Below are 17,187 nucleotides of genomic sequence, written 5' to 3' on the forward strand. Positions count from 1 at the left end.
GAGAGGGGAGGGAGGAGAGGGCTGGCGCGAGCCGATAGCGGCCGCCCGCCGGGCGGGAGCGGGGCTGAGGCGGCGGGGGAGGCCGCTGAGGGAGGCCGCCGGCCTCCCTCAGCGGCCTCCCCCGCCGCCTCAGCCCCGCTCCCGCCCGGCGGCTCTCGGCCCTTCTCTGGGGCTCCCTGAGGTTTGGCGGTGCGTGCGAGGTCTCTGCCTCTCTCTTCGGGTGGTTTGACTGGGCTGCTGATTGCTGTTCACTGTTTTTCCTTAATTGGAGTTTTAAAAGATTTCCTAGTTGCTGGGTTTCTGGGTTTTTTTAAGTGCTGGAGGGTCAAACTGGACTTAAGGCAACCTGTGGTTTTGATATTTTGGAATCGATCTGATGTTTCAGCCCTTTTAGGGGCCAAATTTGTCATTTTTACACCTGAGAGGTGTAAGGCAACCTGTATTTCTTATATTTTAAACTTTGGAGTCAGTCTGACGTTTCAGTCCTTTTAGGGACCCAATTTATCGTTTTTAGACACGTAAGGTTAAATGAGAATCCAGGTATTTTTAGCAGTCAGTCTTTGGGAATGAAAGCACTGGAGCATGGCACCCTTGCCTAGGAGGGAGTAGATCTGGTCATACCTACGGGGTCTCACACGTGGTGTCCTGGTATCTTGTTTTCGGAAATGGCCCTGGGCACCATTCGTCTGGAGTGTGCTGCTCAGAGAGATGCCCCGTCTCCCAGTGCGAGTGATACCAGAAGCCATCCTGGGAAACAGTTTCTGTGCTTTACCTTTTCTACACAAGACAGCCCTATCATTCTAATTCAGACCACTATGTGCAGCCTACCAGGTTGTAAAGGCTTTTTACAACCTGTCACGTTGACTTTGTGAGGATGTAACAGCAGGCAAAATGGACCCTGGCTCCAAACGTGCTCTTCTGCTCTGCCGTTTTAGTAGTGGTGACAGCAACAGCATGAGAATGGAAATACTCATACCACCTCAGGCAGCTGGAAGGGGCAGTGCTGCCATTGCAAAGCACTGCAAGTGTAAGAAATGTAATGGAAATGTGCAGCTGTTAATTGTCCAATCAAACATGGTGCAAATTTCACGTAAGGACTTGCAGGACGATGGATTCTGTCCCTGTGGCTTCTTTGTCCTGCTACATGCATTTGTAGCATATGGATGGGGAGAGGCCCCGAACTCTGATATTTGGGGTAGATTTGGTTACATAGTCACATAAAATGTTTTTAAATCAGGGTGAAAGTTGAGCTGGAGCAGGAGGCCACACTCAGCTCTTCATGACATGTGGTAACTACCAGTAAGCAGGAGACTGAAGAAGTGGTTAGAAGAAAATGCATACCTCTACCTCTCCAGGAAAGGATGCATACAGAGGTATGATGACGATGATCCAGACGATGTAACTACTGCGTTCTTTGGTGGCTTCAAATCTCCTCCATGTGTTCAACATAACCATCCAGCTAGAGGATATTTGAAGGTAGGTCGCTACCAGCTGTCTCTGGTGGGAACTGTTGCAAACAGTAGCGAAGATGTGGTTGGGCTGCCCTGAGATCTGCAGCACATTACACCTGTCACCTTATTTCCAAATAATGACGTTACCTGCAGTGACTTTTTGTTTAGTAGCAGCATGGGCAGGGACTGTTGCTCAGGGCATAATCTGCCCACTTCAGGTCTGCCCCTGCCTGAGGGGGGCTCCCCTGCCAGGGGGGCACCTGGCACACTGAAAACCCCCTGTTAGCAAGTGAGATAGGTGCCTATGTTGGAGCCTGCAGCTAAATTCAGGCCTTAGGCATCGATGCTGCTTTAAAAAGATGGGGCTTGTGTCTGAGCTGCTTGGCTGTTCCAGAAGGTTCGGTGCTGTGGCTGTCCCACCCTTTTTGCTCACAGAAAAGCCGTGCTGCTTGGCCGGGCCTGTGTGAGCACGGATAGGTAGCTCTCGTGCCTGGCGGTCTTAAGTCAATGTCGTAAAAAAGGAGGAGGCTGGGAAACAAAGAGGCAGAGAGGTGACATGGCCTAGAAGTGGGGACTTCACCCACAAATGTAAACAAACTAGTAATAATTTAATTAAGAGGATCTCCCCATGGGCTTGTCTTGGCCAACTCACAAATCAAATTTCGCCCACCCTTTCTTACACTATATTAATTTTAGCTAAGATGTTTTTGCAAACCATTTTGACCCAGTCTAGACAATCCTTTACTGTCTTTCTATAACAAGTTGGTATTTCCAGATTAGGTGTCATGCTGCTGCAGTGCGACCATTCAAACCTGATGTCTGTGAAGCCTGGAAAAGCTGTGGTTATTTTGTGCTGGATTAGGCTGAAATTCAGTCAACGTATTTTAAGTCACGCGGTACTGCTTGTTTCATTTATAATCACGTGCCATATCTTTGGAATGCCACCTAATGTCAAATTCCACTAGATTTGGAGTATTTTTATTCATATGCGGTATCTGATTGAAATGTAATTGGCACTATACGAGGTACGCACGTATACATATGCAGATGAATAAGTATTTTCTTAGATCTGTGGGATTTCAGTTGCATTCCGAGGGCATGATTCATTTCCTCCTCTGAAACTCTGGCTATTGGTGCTGAGGGTGTAGAGCTTGCCAGTACAAGCCAAATAGGTGGAGTTGTCCAGGAAAGAGTTGGGCCACAGGACTGTCCAGTAGATTTGCTGAATCAGTGTAATTCACAGGTCGCTTGATCCACGTCCTTTCTGAATGTTTCGAACTGCTCTTGTATCTGTGCTGATGAATTCCTGGCCCTAGTTAGCACTGACTGAATTATAATTTCCCTGCAAGGAGTACCTTAGCTAACACAGCTGCCATCATAGGGAAGAGAGGACCAAAAAAGAGGGCCCACTGCACCCCGAGAGGAGGTGTGCATCAATGACAGCTGTCATTGATGCACCTGACACCTGGATTCTGCCTGCAGATACATGCTACAGCTGTGACACACCTATGAGCATGAGAGCTGACAGCAGTAGAGTCATACTGACATAAATCAGGTCCTTTGTAGATCATACATTGCCACCTTGCAGGTAGGTTTGGGCTACTAATGCCATACTCAGTTCTGGGTGGCTATACCTAGGTGACTTGCACAGATCCTTGCACATAGTCAGACTACAAGCAAGTGACACCTAATAGGTAGAGGAGTAGTTTTCTTTCAGCTTCGTCCTACAGCAGTGCTAGGTATATAGTCCCCATTTCCATGATTTATGCAATGCCGTTTAGCTAGTGCCACGTTAATGTCGGTGGGCGAGTGTTCCTGTATCTCTTGTTCTTGATTACACTTCTATTCCTAGAACTCATCAAAAGTCTATTGCCTTGCTCCTCACAAAAAAGTCTAAATAAGTCAAAAAGGCTGTTATTATAATTCCCTGTTTGAAATGTATTTTATTAGAAATGTTATTCTCTTGATAAAACAATGATCAGTCTTTGATTCTGCAGTGGTGTTTTAGACTTAATTAATAAATCATGCTTGCCACTTTTCATTTAGAAAGGATTTTACAGCCATAATTAATTAAACCTGACAGTATCCTTGCGGGATAAGTAAGTACTCTGACTTTTTAAATACTGATACTCAGGCAAACTGATTATACTACTTTCTCAAGTCAGTGGAAGGACCAAGACTAGAATTTAAAACTTCCTGCTATCTTGACATAATTTAAGAGATGAGACTACCCATCCTTTTCCTATTTCATTCTGATATCCACGCATGTGATGCCTGAGTTACTGGGTGTGGTTCTGTGGCTTATAATATGCAGTGTGTTAGACTAGACTATTTTCTGCCTAAAATCTATCACTTGATTTAACATGGAACAGTTTTTACAGTGTCTCTATCTGGAACCATCAGATGTGTAACCATCGTAACGCTGCTATTCATTCATCCACCCTTATTGTTTCCTCCAGTATACTCCATTTTAATAGTAGTAGCAGTGCTTTATAGTGCTTAATAACGGTCTGTCAAGACCATGATCACATTATGCAAGACACTCTACTGAGAGGTGTAAGGTATTCATTGGCCCTTGACTTCTAATCTGCACATGAAAGATGCCTGTGGGAGTGAAGAATGCAAAAACAGTTGTTCACAAGGTACCCAAATGAACAAACAATGGGTCAAAAGTTGCTCTGATAAGAATTCAATGTTTCTCACTTCTACAAAAGTTCCTAGACATAGGCTAGAGAGAAAAGATGAAAGATATCACTTAAAATATGCAACAAATGCATATGTTCCTTTTAGAGTATTCTAAGTGTGCAGAGAAACTAACAAAGGTAAAATTTGTTCACTGAAGTCACTTCAAAAATTTGAAAACATGTCTTTTAAGAGTGGGTTCTCCATCTGCTAGACAGTCACTCATGTACTATCGTATATATGGAGACTGGCTCATCTGGATATATTTTATTTTACATTTTAATGGTATCCCAAAGTGTAAGCTGCAGATAATGTGTTTGCAAGACTTAAATATGTTACATGCTTTCATACTATTTTTGCATGGAGGATCAGGACAGGATGAAAAGAAAAAAGAAACCTTTGTGTGCATGTTCTTAGGACAATAATTAAGATGCTGTACAACATGAGGGAACACTTCTTACTTCAGATACTATGACAGCATACTGTTTGACAAAACTGTAATTAACTGTAATGAATCTAAGTTGATATTTGCAAGTGCAGCTTCCTGCCAAATGTCAATAGTCATCTGCTTCAGTTTCTGTGTCATCAGTGCAATGGGTAGAGACAGTGTGTTAAGACACCTGATACTAGGTTGGGAGCGGGGGGGGGGGGGGGGGGGGGAATACAAATGTTAGGTTACTTATATTACCCTTGTATTAATACAATAGCTACTGTTAAATATACTTATTGTCTCACAGCGAATGCCTAGATATCAATCTCCTAACAAGTGTGTGGTGAATAACTGTATTTTATTCTTATAGCCCACAGTTGGTAATAGTGCAGATACTTAGACATGATCAAATTTTAAAATAGCTGTAAAACTGGTTTTGCCCTCACATTAGTCCCTTCGTTGTGCTTAATATCTTTGCCTCCATCCTATGCAAGGATGTTTAAACTGTGAGTCCTTTCAGGGAAGGAACATGTACTGCTCTGCGCATATATATATGTAATGAACCTGAGAAACTAAGGTCCCTTCTTGTTTGGCTGTAAGTATCATCAGCACAGTCAGCCTTGTTAGTGTTTTTAATAATAATTTTATATTTGGCAGCAATAATTTGAAATGAATTGGCTAATTAGACATCCAGGTAATATTGTACAAGTTAATACTTCAGATTCTAGGATTTCCTTAACCTTGTGTTTCCTCCAATTTACTAGCCTTAATGCTTAGATTTGGTTTGTTCTGATTAATTTTCACTGAATACAGCTGGAGAGCAGTGAATGGGTTAGTTGTAGTGTACAGTATATTTTATAGGAAAACAATACCAAAAATAGGTCCCTGCCTTTTTACTTTTGCTCTCCTTGTAATGAAGCTAACTGCTTTTAATTATAGCTTGCAGAGACACTGTGCTGAATTACTTAATCTCTGTGTAAGGACTGGATTCTGGTTTTTTAATTGGCATCTGAATGTTTGGCACCTTTGCAAAAATCCAAAGCTAAGAGTAAGTATATGGTATGAGATGTGTATTATGTACGTGGTAGATCTCTATTATCTGTCAGACCCCTATGCCTTTTTATGCCCCTATGCCTACGTTTTTAAGAAACAGGAGAGCGAACATTGCATGCCCTTGCAATGTAAGCTTTTCATCCAATTGTGGTACTGTTTGAAATAATTTGAAGCTCCTAGACCAAAGTAAGTTCTACTCTTCCTGAAATGATCAGCTGAAGGCGGGGGGGGGGGAAGGTCAGGTATCCTCATTTGTGTTTCAACTGAAATGAAAGTTGATTTGGAAATGTTCCTTGCTAAAACTCAAGTTGCATTTCCAGTAGTTGGGAGGAGCTCCCAAATTACATTACCCCACCCACATCTGCTTGCTTTTGGTTTACCTGGAGAGATTCTACAAGGAAACTAAAGGAGAAAAGGAGGACAGCAACAAAAGGGAGAGCACACAGGACAGGTCTAAAAAGACAGAAATTTAAAGCAGAGTGCCTCAAGCAGGTAAACCTTCATTCTGAATTACGTTCAGCAGAGATAACGTGGTTACACTGGGCATGGAACGTTGTGGGTGTTCATAAATCCTGTTTAAAGCAGATCATGTCACTGATTTGTTCGTCCCTTGATAAAATGTTATGAGTCAGATCCTCAGCTAGTGTGAATTTTCAAAGCTCCATTGGCTTGAGGGAGAAATGTCTTAAGGATCCAGTCTGTAGTGTAGAGAGGCCTCATTCTTTGAGTGTGAGTTTGACTTGGCTTCTCTTTGACTGGATCATTATAAGCCCCACTTACATTCAGACAACATTCTTGTAATAGTAATATTTATCTCCTTGTGTAGAGAATGTTCTGCTTAGAGGAGCTTAAAGAGGACCTAAAAAGGAATAATAATGGATGCAGTGTTTTATTTGTTTCTCTTTAAAAGAAACCATACAAATCACATTTAGGGAAAACGGTTGGATTTTTTTGGTTTTATACAGTAAGTTCAAGTTGGAGACACTGACTTTATAACATTACAGATGCGCGTAGCTTCTTGTTGGCTTGATATTGGAATAGTTTGCCATTTTGTTTATACAACATCTTTTCGCACCCATGCAATTGCAATTAAATTGTTAGTATGGTGTTTAAGGAATGTCACTGGTGTATTTTGGACTCCTCTCCAGTGTTTCTTCTAATCCTTTCCAAAATAGAGGTTATTATGTGTCATCTATGAGGAATTTGTAATACAGCGTACTATGCCCCTTGAGGATCTTTCTTAAGTCATATGTATGTGAGGTCTGGAAAAATCATGTCCTCACATGGTTATATTTGAATATTAGCAACATGACAATGATACAGCTGTGCATTTGTTCCTTCATGTTCCTGTCTGGCTTGGGCTCTGGCCTAGAAGTGATGTCGGTGTCAGAATATGTCAGTTTGCTTTTTTCTCAAAGCAAGGCTATGAAGAAATCTTGCCAGTGTGTGAAAGTCACAGTTGGAAAAATCTTGTTGATGATGGTTGGCTTTTTTCTCCCTGTTGTTCTTTTGTAGCAGGAAGTTATAGTGAACAGTTTGTCAGGAGAAGCCCTCATGCTGCTCGAACCATGTCTCACCTGTGCAGAACTGGGCATGGCACCGAAGTGTGTTCACTGCATGGTTTGTGTGGGCAGCCCTTTACCTGTAAAGGCTCTAGAAGTGATCTTGTGGTTCTCATTAACCAAGAATCTTAAATGCTGCAGATGTGGTGTGACCAATCTTCCTGGCCCTCTGAGCCACATACCAAAATTTAGGACTGCCAGACAGCCAGCTTGTTCTTCAGTGAACCAAGGGAGAAGGGTACTGTGTGCTTTTTCCAGGTGGGAAATGACAGTGGCTCCCAGGAATGCTAGCTGTCCATTGTGGGTCAGGGCTAGGCTAAAGGGTGTAACATCAAGATCTAATGAAGTGTGTAATGTCAACTTCAGTAGCATCTGATAAATTACTCCTTCTCACAGTGGGGATTTATCCTACATAAGTGCAGCCTCTCTGTTGGATGTGGGACAGAGTGCCAGCATGGGAGCTGTGCTTGAAAACCTTGTAGCCCAGGGGAAACAAGCTGGCAACCTCTCCTGTAGTTCTTTGTTGCTGAGGTTTCAAGTGGTGCTTCTTCTCTGCCTCTGTCTTGAGATCTATGGTCTGTGCTCTGCAGTCCATTGTTAAACCCAACTGATGTTCTCCACTTTAGTTGTGTAGATTGTGGCTTGGATTTTAACATCACTCATACGCTTTAAGTAGTAGTGCCCAGGACTCAGCATACAAAAATTGTTGTGAGTCCCCACAGAACATAAGATTTACCGGAATGATGCAATGTTAGCACACGCTAAATTTGTGCATTCTCATTTACCTTCTACTGCTAGTTTGTTTTGGTGGGTTTTGAGCTGCTGGGGGATCAAGCTCATCTCTGCAAGCACAACTGCCTGATACTTTCTTTAGAATTCAAAAACAAAAGAGATTTTGAAGTTATCACCTATCTGCAGGGATTTGGGGCTTTTGCTAAAGCTCCCAAGACTCACTGTAAAACTGAAGAGGAAATTTTATCAGCAACTGGTTAAGACATACAAATCATATATGAAAAACTGGTGCTGCCTGACAAATTCTTCTCGTATACCGAGGATTACTGGACTCCTTTAAAGCAGCTGGGCCCCATGAAAGTGGCTTTACGGTACTTGCAAAGAGAGCGAGGCTTGGCAGGCACTGTTTGATCAGAAGGAACTACCTATTGCCACATCGCTCCTTTGCACCCTTGCTTCCAGCTCTCTTGTCTATCACAAGAGGTGTGTGGTCAGAGCGTGTTTGGGAGCCAGGAACTTCTAATTCTGGCTCTAACACCATCTTCTTCGTGACGTGAAAACAGGTATACAGGCATTTTTAAAGGATTTTTTAAAAATGGCCTCTAATTGGGGTGCCCACATCTGTGTCTGTAGTCAAAGGCATACTAGGCCTGATTTTCAGAAGTGGTAAATACCTGTGAATCCTTTTATTCTCAGCTGAGGTTGTAGATACTCAACAATGAGTAGTCAGGGCAAATTAGTTACTCTTTGGAAGGCTTGAATGTGACTTGTGTTACGTAAGTTTCTAAGCATTAGGAAACTAATGAGCAGCACTAATATTAAGCACTATTCTTAATAGCAACTGGAGTTTTTACATTGAGATGCCTTATGAGATGTGAATTTGAGAAGAGGAGGAGGAGAAATGAAAAATGATCTAAAAATGCGGTACAGTAAAGTATAGTCTACAGAGTGTGTGACTTACAAAGGATGTTGGGAAAATAGGAAGCTTTCATTTCTTTAAGAAACCCCAAAACTCTGTAGTCTTGTAAGACTGAAACTAAATTAATGTTCTTTGCTGTCATTTTAAAATACACTGTCTGCCACTCAATCTTCTCTTTCCCTTTTCTGGTCTCAGGAGACTAGTTCTCCAGAAAGTGGTTTTGAGATTTGGGAGTACTTGTTAAGGAAGATGGGATATGGCAGAACACTTTGCAACTGTGTTAGGGTCAGACCTCAGAATAATATTTTCATTTCTGAGACCCTTCCTCAGCTGACTTTCACAAACGAGGCTTGTGAAGCATCAGTGCCATTTCAAGACAATCTTACTCTTGTGCTTTTACAAGGAAGAAGCAGATCTATTTTGAAAGTGACCAGTCTACAGAATATTGTTCCAAATAAATTATGATATTGGGCATCATACCTGATATTTTGGTCTGCTGTTTGCTGTTGGAGCCTGAGTACTGTGGTCTGTGCTGTTTGCATTGTACTAAAGTATGGCTGAGTTTCACTCTGACTGCTGTCCCCAGGGCCCTCATGAAGAAGAGACTCGTATCTCATGAGATTACCCCACTGAGCAAAGAAATGAAATAAATAATATTACTCTCTTAGTTCTGTCAAGTATAGTAGCTCATAGAGCCTTTCAAGGCAGTGTCAGCATGGGCTAGATACTGCATCAGTGCATAAAAAGACATCCTTTACAAGAATAGCGCTGCAGAATGAGGCCAATGTGAGCCTAATGGGTGGTGGAAAACAGTGAGCCTTTTTTTTTTTTTTTTTTTTCCCCTCCCTAATGCAAGCCTGCAGGCGTTTATTTTCCAGTGTGTGTGAGTCTTGGGGCAAATCAGCTTGCTGAAATTCTTCTACAACAGGAGCTACAAGTAAATCACTGTAGTAGTAGGGATCTTATTTGGGAACCAATTAGAGCTTGTGCTGGTTGTTTCTCCTTGGCAGCTTTAATGAATCTATCAACACAGAAGTACTAGGAAATAAAAGATTTTACAGTAGTCTCCATTAGGATGAAGCCCACAGGCTATCCAGTTCCTTCCACAGTACAATACAATGCTTCAAAAAGACGGAAAAGGTTGTTATGATAACTTAGTCATGTGTGAAGAACCAGTAGAGTTTAAAATGAGTTTAATGATTTTATCATACTGTAACTTTAGGAAGAAATATTCCCCAGAACAATTGCTCTTCCCTATATTGCAGAAGATCTTGCAAAAGCCCACTTGAAATGTGTCTGTCAATGCAAACTAACTCAAGCAGGTACGGTAAATTTCAAAATCTTGTATTATCATTACAGAGAATAAACTCCCTTTTCTTTTTGCTTGTCCACCCAAGTCCTTTCACCCAATGCCTTAGACATATTTTTATAATTAATTTTCACAGCTCATCTTTGAAATACATTATGACATTTGATCATATTTTATCTAAAAATCACAGATACTCCTTGTCGTATCATATAATTTCTAGTCTTTGGCAAGGCTGTACAACAAGCTCACAATTATCTGTTGTACCCTATTCCCTATCTGGTGCTAGGATTCAGTTTCTGTTTCAGTTAACCCTTTAGTGCACTCCAAACTGATACTGTCTGTTTAAGAAAAATAGCATAATACTGTCCTGAGAAATGGAAGAAGGCATAAGCTTAGAGAAGTCAATAAGAAGCTGAAGTTCTCTCGACAAGGGGAGATCCGTGACTGTGTAAACATGTAGTGATATTTTTGTTGTTATTGTCCTTTATCATCCTATACATTGAAACAAATGAGAATATAATTATCCAGTATTAAGCATGTGTGTCATGCAAAATGAAAACATAACATAAAATAGAGTACGGGTGTTTAAAAAGCTACCTATGTTTCTGTTTATGAATTTTATAGTGTCAGTATAATAGGAATACTGCTTTTTTGGTGTAGTATTTCAAGTCCTGTTTGCACCTTAAGATAATGAACTGTTGTATACAAGCCCTTCAAAGCTGGTAAGAAAAAATTGAGACTGGTTACAGCTACAATGCATCTTATGTACCTGGAACTGTGTATCAGGTAATTAAAGGTACATTTATATAAAGGTATAACTTCTAGTCTTTAAAAGGCAATGGACTTGATTTTTTTTAATATAGAAAGAATATTAAAATATTAAGCATATTTAAAAGGCTATTATAAATAAAACAAATAAGCAAACAAGATAGGAATAGGAGTGGAGCTTCGAGATGTCATTATAGGGTGCTCTTACAGGTTTTTTGTGTAGCCCTCTTTCCACCACCAGAAACTCACTAGACCATGGAAAAGAAAGAATTAGCGGTATTTTATGTTATGTTATTTACTCTTGCATGTTCTGTAGGACCTCATTAGAAGGATGAGAGATGAGTTCCAGCAGTGCATGTATGTTAATAATAGGCAGTACAAATGAGATTATAATAAGAGAATCCTGGATGATACATAGGGAATTAGAGCCAGGAGCCCATATATAAAAGCAGGCATGTATTCAAGTGAAACTAAGCGCTTGCTAAGTCTTTGCAGGAGAGGAACCACAAAGGTGGAGACTGAGTCAAACTCATCAAGCCTCTTAAAAATTAGTGGTAATCCAAAAAGAGAAGCAAAATCCAGGAGGCCTGAATCTTATTCTCTGAGCTATTGTAGGCTTATTTTCACTCACTTAGAACTTTGTGCTTGAAATTCCCTTTGGGAGAAACTTTTTATTGAAACAGTGTAAATTTAAAAAAAAAAAAAAGTTGGAGGAAAAAACCAAACCAGATTTACTGCTCTTGGGTTATGAGATGTTAGAAAAATGCAGTTTGTCTCCAAAATAGAGTGTTGTGAATCCCCTGCACATACGTGATGCTCCAAGTTTGAAAAGAAGTACCTTTGACAGGACTGATAATTTTGCATTTTAGAGTAGCTGTCTCTTTTAAGTTTTCCTAAAGAACCCAGGAATTCCAAGAATTTTTTCATGTGGCACATGTACTCTTTCCTTATTATTTAAACAGGGGGACTTTCCTTAGGGATCAATCGTCAGAGAGACACTTTAGCACGTGTGTAAACTTAAGACTATATATCTTCCATTGAAGTCCATGGAGCTTGAGAGGTGCTTAAAAGTAAACACCTGTTTAAGAGTTTTCTTTAAACAGTGGGGCGATAATGTCTAATATCTGTGAAGTATTTGAGAGAACTGCAGAAGGCAAAATACATTATTAGAAGACCCAATGAAAATAGATGAAAGAGAGGAAAAAGCTGTGTTTACTACTATTATACAACTTCTTATCTGTATTTCCAGTAGGTGCCAATCTCTAAAGATAAGTGTACTATACAGCTGCTAGTTTTGACTGGTGTATTTTTTGCCTATATATTGACAGAGAGTATAAATAATACAAATGATAGATATGTGCACTGTGTGGTGTAAAAGGCAATTCAGCATATCAAAAAACTCTGCATTACAATTGGCTGCTATTACAATGCTGTAACTTCTGTGGTATGCAAATTCATGACATAGAAAACTTCAAAACAAATAATAATAGAAAACTATTTACACAGAGACAAAATTATTGTAAATCATTTTGAGGTTTTAAATGACTTGTACTTTCCTTCCTAAGTGCCAGTGATTCCTACCCCTAGTAACTGCCTAGTAAAAACACTGGAAATAGTGTATTTTCATATTTTATGTAGATGATTATTTAAGAATACATTTAAATCCGCACCAAAATGTACTGTTAATACAAAATTAAGGTTACAAATGTTTTCATTCTGCTGAAATACATCTTAAGAGGAAGATAGTTTAAAAACTTGCGAGCATTTTGTACTGACATTTTACTTTAATTTCCAGGAGAACTTGTAACTGTATAGCAGCCGCAGCCAGAAACTGGGTGGCAGGGTAGCCAAGACTGGAGGGAGGATGAAGCAACACTGGACTGGACTTTTAAGGATGGAGATTGGAATTGGCTAGGAAAGGCTGTCAAGCCTGGGAGCTGCAGAAGGAAACACAGCAGGTATGGCACCGGGACTGGCTGAAAAACTAGGGGAAGATGGGAACGGTTTGGCATGAAAATCAAGAGGATGAAAGGTGGGGATGGGGTCAAGGAGAAAGGTGGTGAAAAATGAAACTGCCTGAGCAAATACATGGAATCAAGGAGGGTGTGTAGGGAATATGAAATCATAAAATGGCCAGCAGGCTGGGAGCTGGGACAGGGAATAGGAGTGAGGATGCAGAGCTTGAGTGCAAAGGGTGGTTGGAGGTTCGATGAGTGAGAGAAGAGAGATGGATCTGAAGGAGAACAGCGAGGGGAGAACTGGGTCTGGGAGGAGATACGTGGAAATAGGAGTCAAATGAGTGTTGTAGATAAATAAAGCTAGCCTTTTATACTCCTTCCCTCACTGGACTGAGTAGCTTTTTGCTTTAAATGAGTAACAACCCCAACTTCCCCTGGGTAATAGGAGGGGACCTTTCTCTATTTTTTGAGTTGGAACTAGACTAAGTCGTCTGGATTTTTAGTTTGTGCTTTTGAAGGGGGGAATAGGAAACAAATACTTCTTCTTTGATCAGCGTTGTGGTTTAACCCGGCAGGCAGCTAGACACCACACAGCCGTTCGCTCACTCCCTGCAGTGGGATGGGGAAAAGTTTCAGAAAAAAAAAAAAAAAGGTACAACTCATCAGTTGAGATAAAGACAATTTAATAGGACAGAAAAGAAAGTGAAAATTATAATGCGATAAGAGACTATACAAAACAAGTGATGCACAATGCAATTGCTCACCACCCGCTGACTGATGCCCAGCCAGTTCCCGAGCAGCAGACCCGGCCAGCTTTTCCCCTAGTTTATATGCTGAGCACGGTGTTGTATGGTGTGGGACATCCCTTTGGTCAGCTGTCCCAGCTGCGTCCCCTCCCAGCATCTTGTGCCCCTCAGCCCACTCACTGGTGGGATGGTGTGAGAAGCAGAAAAGGCCTGGACTCTGTGTAAGCACTGCTCAGCAGTAACGAAAACATCCCTGTGTTATCAACATTATTGTCATCCTAAATCCAAAACACAGCACTATACCAGCTACTAGAAAGAAAATTAACTCTATCCAGCTGAAACCAGGACAATCAGAGACTGTTTGGAGTTTGGTGGTAAAACAAACTGTGAATGCCTCTTGTAACGGAAAATCTTTTTCAAATGTTTCTGAAAGATACCTGCAGTGTTGCTTAAAAACAATCACACTCTGGACTCACTTTATTCTCCTTTGTCCAGATAACCTCAGAAAAGGCACACTTCATCTGCTCCGCTGTGTTTGTTCTGGGGCTTGTGATCTGTGCTGTTGCAAAGGGAAGCCGCTGCTGCAGTTCGTAGATCTTCATGCAGCCTGTGATGGTACTGGGGTTGATCTGATAGCTCTTTGGCCAACAGGGCCAGTGCCTTATGCAGGCATTTGAAGCTGATGAGGAGCTATTTGAAGGACTTGAGCTTGAAGCTTTTGCTCCAAAGCAACAATTTTTTTTTCAGTAACAATTTTGAGACAGTGTTTTCAGCTTCATACAGTGAGTTGCAACTATTCCAGCCTGATATGAAAAATGCCTACCTTTGTCCAGAGTCTCCTGGGCAAGACGAGAGAGAGTTTCCCAACAAGGTGAAGGTGAAAGAGAGTATTTTGGAAAATGTATGCTACTCAGACAGCCAAAATGAGTATGGGCTGTGGAAGTCTGCCTCTCTTTGCTGGATGAGGGCTGTGCATGTCCTGTGAAAGGTGCTAAAAACATCTTGGGCAACTTCTGATTTGAATGTTCCTCTTTTCTGTTCGGTATCACTTGAGTTGTCTTTGGCTCCGATCTGGACCAGCTGTTTTCCATCCTAATCTTATTTCCTGTAGCAATCTGGACACGTTCACAGCGGCGGTGGTTACGCTGGGCGAGGATGAAGTGCTGCAGTTGTCCTTGGCGTGTTATTGTGGGTTAAACCGGTGGAATCTCATTAGGTTAGATTTCTTCACGGTTGCTTACAGACACTGAAGGGTGGAAGATCCCTGTGGTCTGCAGAGATAAAGGCCTTCGGAAAGGAGGAGCAAACGCTTATCAGCGCTGCCGGTGAAAGAAGAACATCTGGACTCTTTTTAGCGTTGGGCCAGCTCTTTCTGCAGTGTCCTGTTGGCAGGCAAACAGCATTTGTGGTAAAGCTTGAAGGGCTGCCCCGGGGTCGTACCTCTGTTCCCATAGCTCTGGAAAAGCAGGTTTTTAATGGCGTTAATCAGGAAGGATGAAACGAGGGTGCAAAAGTTGATAATATTGGAATAGTTTTTCCTTGTCTGGGCTTTTCGTCGGGTTCGGTGCAGGCAGTTGACACCTTAGTCCCTCCCTTAGTCCTGCCTGCGGTATTGCTTAAGCGTTTTAAATCAGTCAGAACGACTAGCGGTAGGGCAGGCAGCAGCGCTGGGGTCCTAGAGGAGAGAGAAAGACTTGCTCGGTCCCCCGTGTCCGGAGGAAACCGCTCCCGTCGCGGCGGGCTCCGCGGCCGGGCTGGGCTCTCCGCGGGAGAAGGGGCCGAGCCGGCAGCACCGGGGCGGGGACAAGCCCCCGCGCCCCGCCCCTCGCCCCGCCCCCGCCGGCACGTCATGGAATTCCAGGGCGCTTTCCGCCAATGGCGGCGCCGAGCCCGCGGCAGAGGGCGCCGCGCCAGGAAGGCGGGCGCTCGCGCGGGGCACGTTCGGGTGCCAGCCGCGCGTGTCCGCGTCCGCCGCGCTCCGTCCCGCCTTGCCCGCGTCCCGCCGGGGAGGGCCGCAGCCGGTGAGCGCGGCGGGGACAGCCCCTCGCTGCGGGAGGAGGACGCGGGGAGTAACTGGGGAGCGGTGAAAGCACGGCTACTTCCTCTTCGCGTCCGAGCGTGTTCAGAGTTAAAGCTAACAGGGATCGTCTTCGAATTATTAATCTCTAGGCAGCTTCTTGCAGCTGGGAACTAGTGCTGCCGGCTTTTCACTTTTCCGGCGGCTCGTTACAGGGTGCGTGTGCTATATTGGGAATTGATGCCAGTTCCGGTGCCTGGCTTTTAGAGTTTACAGAGTATTTGCAAATACTGCATTGTATAAAACTGTCCAGCTTTGAGTTCTCTCGCTGGCTGTCCAGTAAGGTGCTGTTCTCTCATAAAATACTATCAACAGATAAATTACTCCACTAATTCTTCTGTGAGTATAACTAAAATCCTTTGTAGTTTCCTTTCCCGGACAGTCGCCTCTCAATAAACTCGCTGTACGGTCAGAGGTGTATCATGGAATCATAGAATGCTTTGGGTTGGAAGGGACCTTTACAGGTGATCTGGTCCAACCCCCCTGCAAGAGCAGGGACATCTTTAACTAGATCAGGTTGCTCAGAGCCCCATCAATGGGGTGTATGTCTGGTATGTCTACACCAGCCTGCGTAGTGCAGCCCGTTGTGTTTATTTGAGTACCAAAGCAGCCTGTATCTGTTTTAGCAGGGTGTTCTGCCCACGATAACACTCTTTTCCTCATCAGGTTTGATTAGCCCCAAGCGAATTGCTCTGCTCACATGGCTAAACTACTTCTGCTGCCAGAGGTAGCTTGGATGTCTCTGCACAGAACTGCATTGCATCATCATCCATAATAAAGATTTTGCAAATCAAATACAGCTCCTTCTTACACCTAAATGACGGACAAGATGGTGGCACCGGTTTGCGCGAGTACAGAATTTGACTCTGTAGTTGAAATGTAGTTAAGAAAATTGCAAGTGACTGTTCGGTCATAGTAGAGCGGAAGTTACTTTCCCACAGGGCATTTTGTTTCTGACGTTAACAGAAACTAGAGTGAATTTTCTCATTAAACAACATGGCAGTGGATACAACTGGATGGGATCCGTTGGCAATGCAGTGCTCGATTTACAGTTGCTTTTCTAATAGCTGCATTTCAAACTCGAAATCGTTTGACAGGACTGATACCGGGGATGAGACTCCTCTTCCTTCCCAAACCTCAGATTTTCCTTATGACCCATTGTGTCTGCAGTTTGCTTCCGAGTCGCAGGTGAGCCCTGGGGTCCGCTCCTGCCACTCAGCTCTTATTTTGCAGAACGAGGAAGAGGGCACTTCCATGGCAGCTCCTCGCCGGGCTAGCTCCGGCGGGCCTGCTTACAGTGAGGATTCTGGCGTTGCTTCTGTGTAAAAAAAAAAAAAAAAAGCCAACAGCAAAAAACCCAAACAACCCCACCCCAAACCGCTGAGACGGACTCTGGGGGATGACAACGTGCCTGGTGCTTCGGGGGGTGGGGTAAGAGCTAGAGCCGGCTCGCTCCGCAGCGCTGGCCCACCTCCCGCCGGCTGCTGGCAGCCCCCTGCC

At 43.0% G+C, this 17,187-nt stretch overlaps 1 long non-coding RNA gene across 2 annotated transcripts; it reads left to right on the forward strand.

The window, feature by feature from the left end:
- The first annotated feature begins 98 nt into the window (after nucleotides 1–98).
- On the forward strand, nucleotides 99–16,624 carry LOC140649604 (uncharacterized). Of its 2 annotated transcripts, none has more exons than XR_012041674.1 (4): nucleotides 99–189; nucleotides 1,238–1,476; nucleotides 12,702–12,864; nucleotides 16,354–16,624. It is a non-coding gene; the product is annotated as an uncharacterized lncRNA (long non-coding RNA). The 2 variants fall into 2 exon arrangements; XR_012041675.1 differs by lacking the exon at nucleotides 16,354–16,624 and adding an exon at nucleotides 14,722–16,324.
- Nucleotides 16,625–17,187: the final 563 nt, after the last annotated feature.

Source organism: Ciconia boyciana, chromosome 3, assembly GCF_034638445.1.
Source record: "Ciconia boyciana chromosome 3, ASM3463844v1, whole genome shotgun sequence".
Classification (NCBI taxonomy): Eukaryota; Metazoa; Chordata; class Aves; order Ciconiiformes; family Ciconiidae; genus Ciconia; species Ciconia boyciana.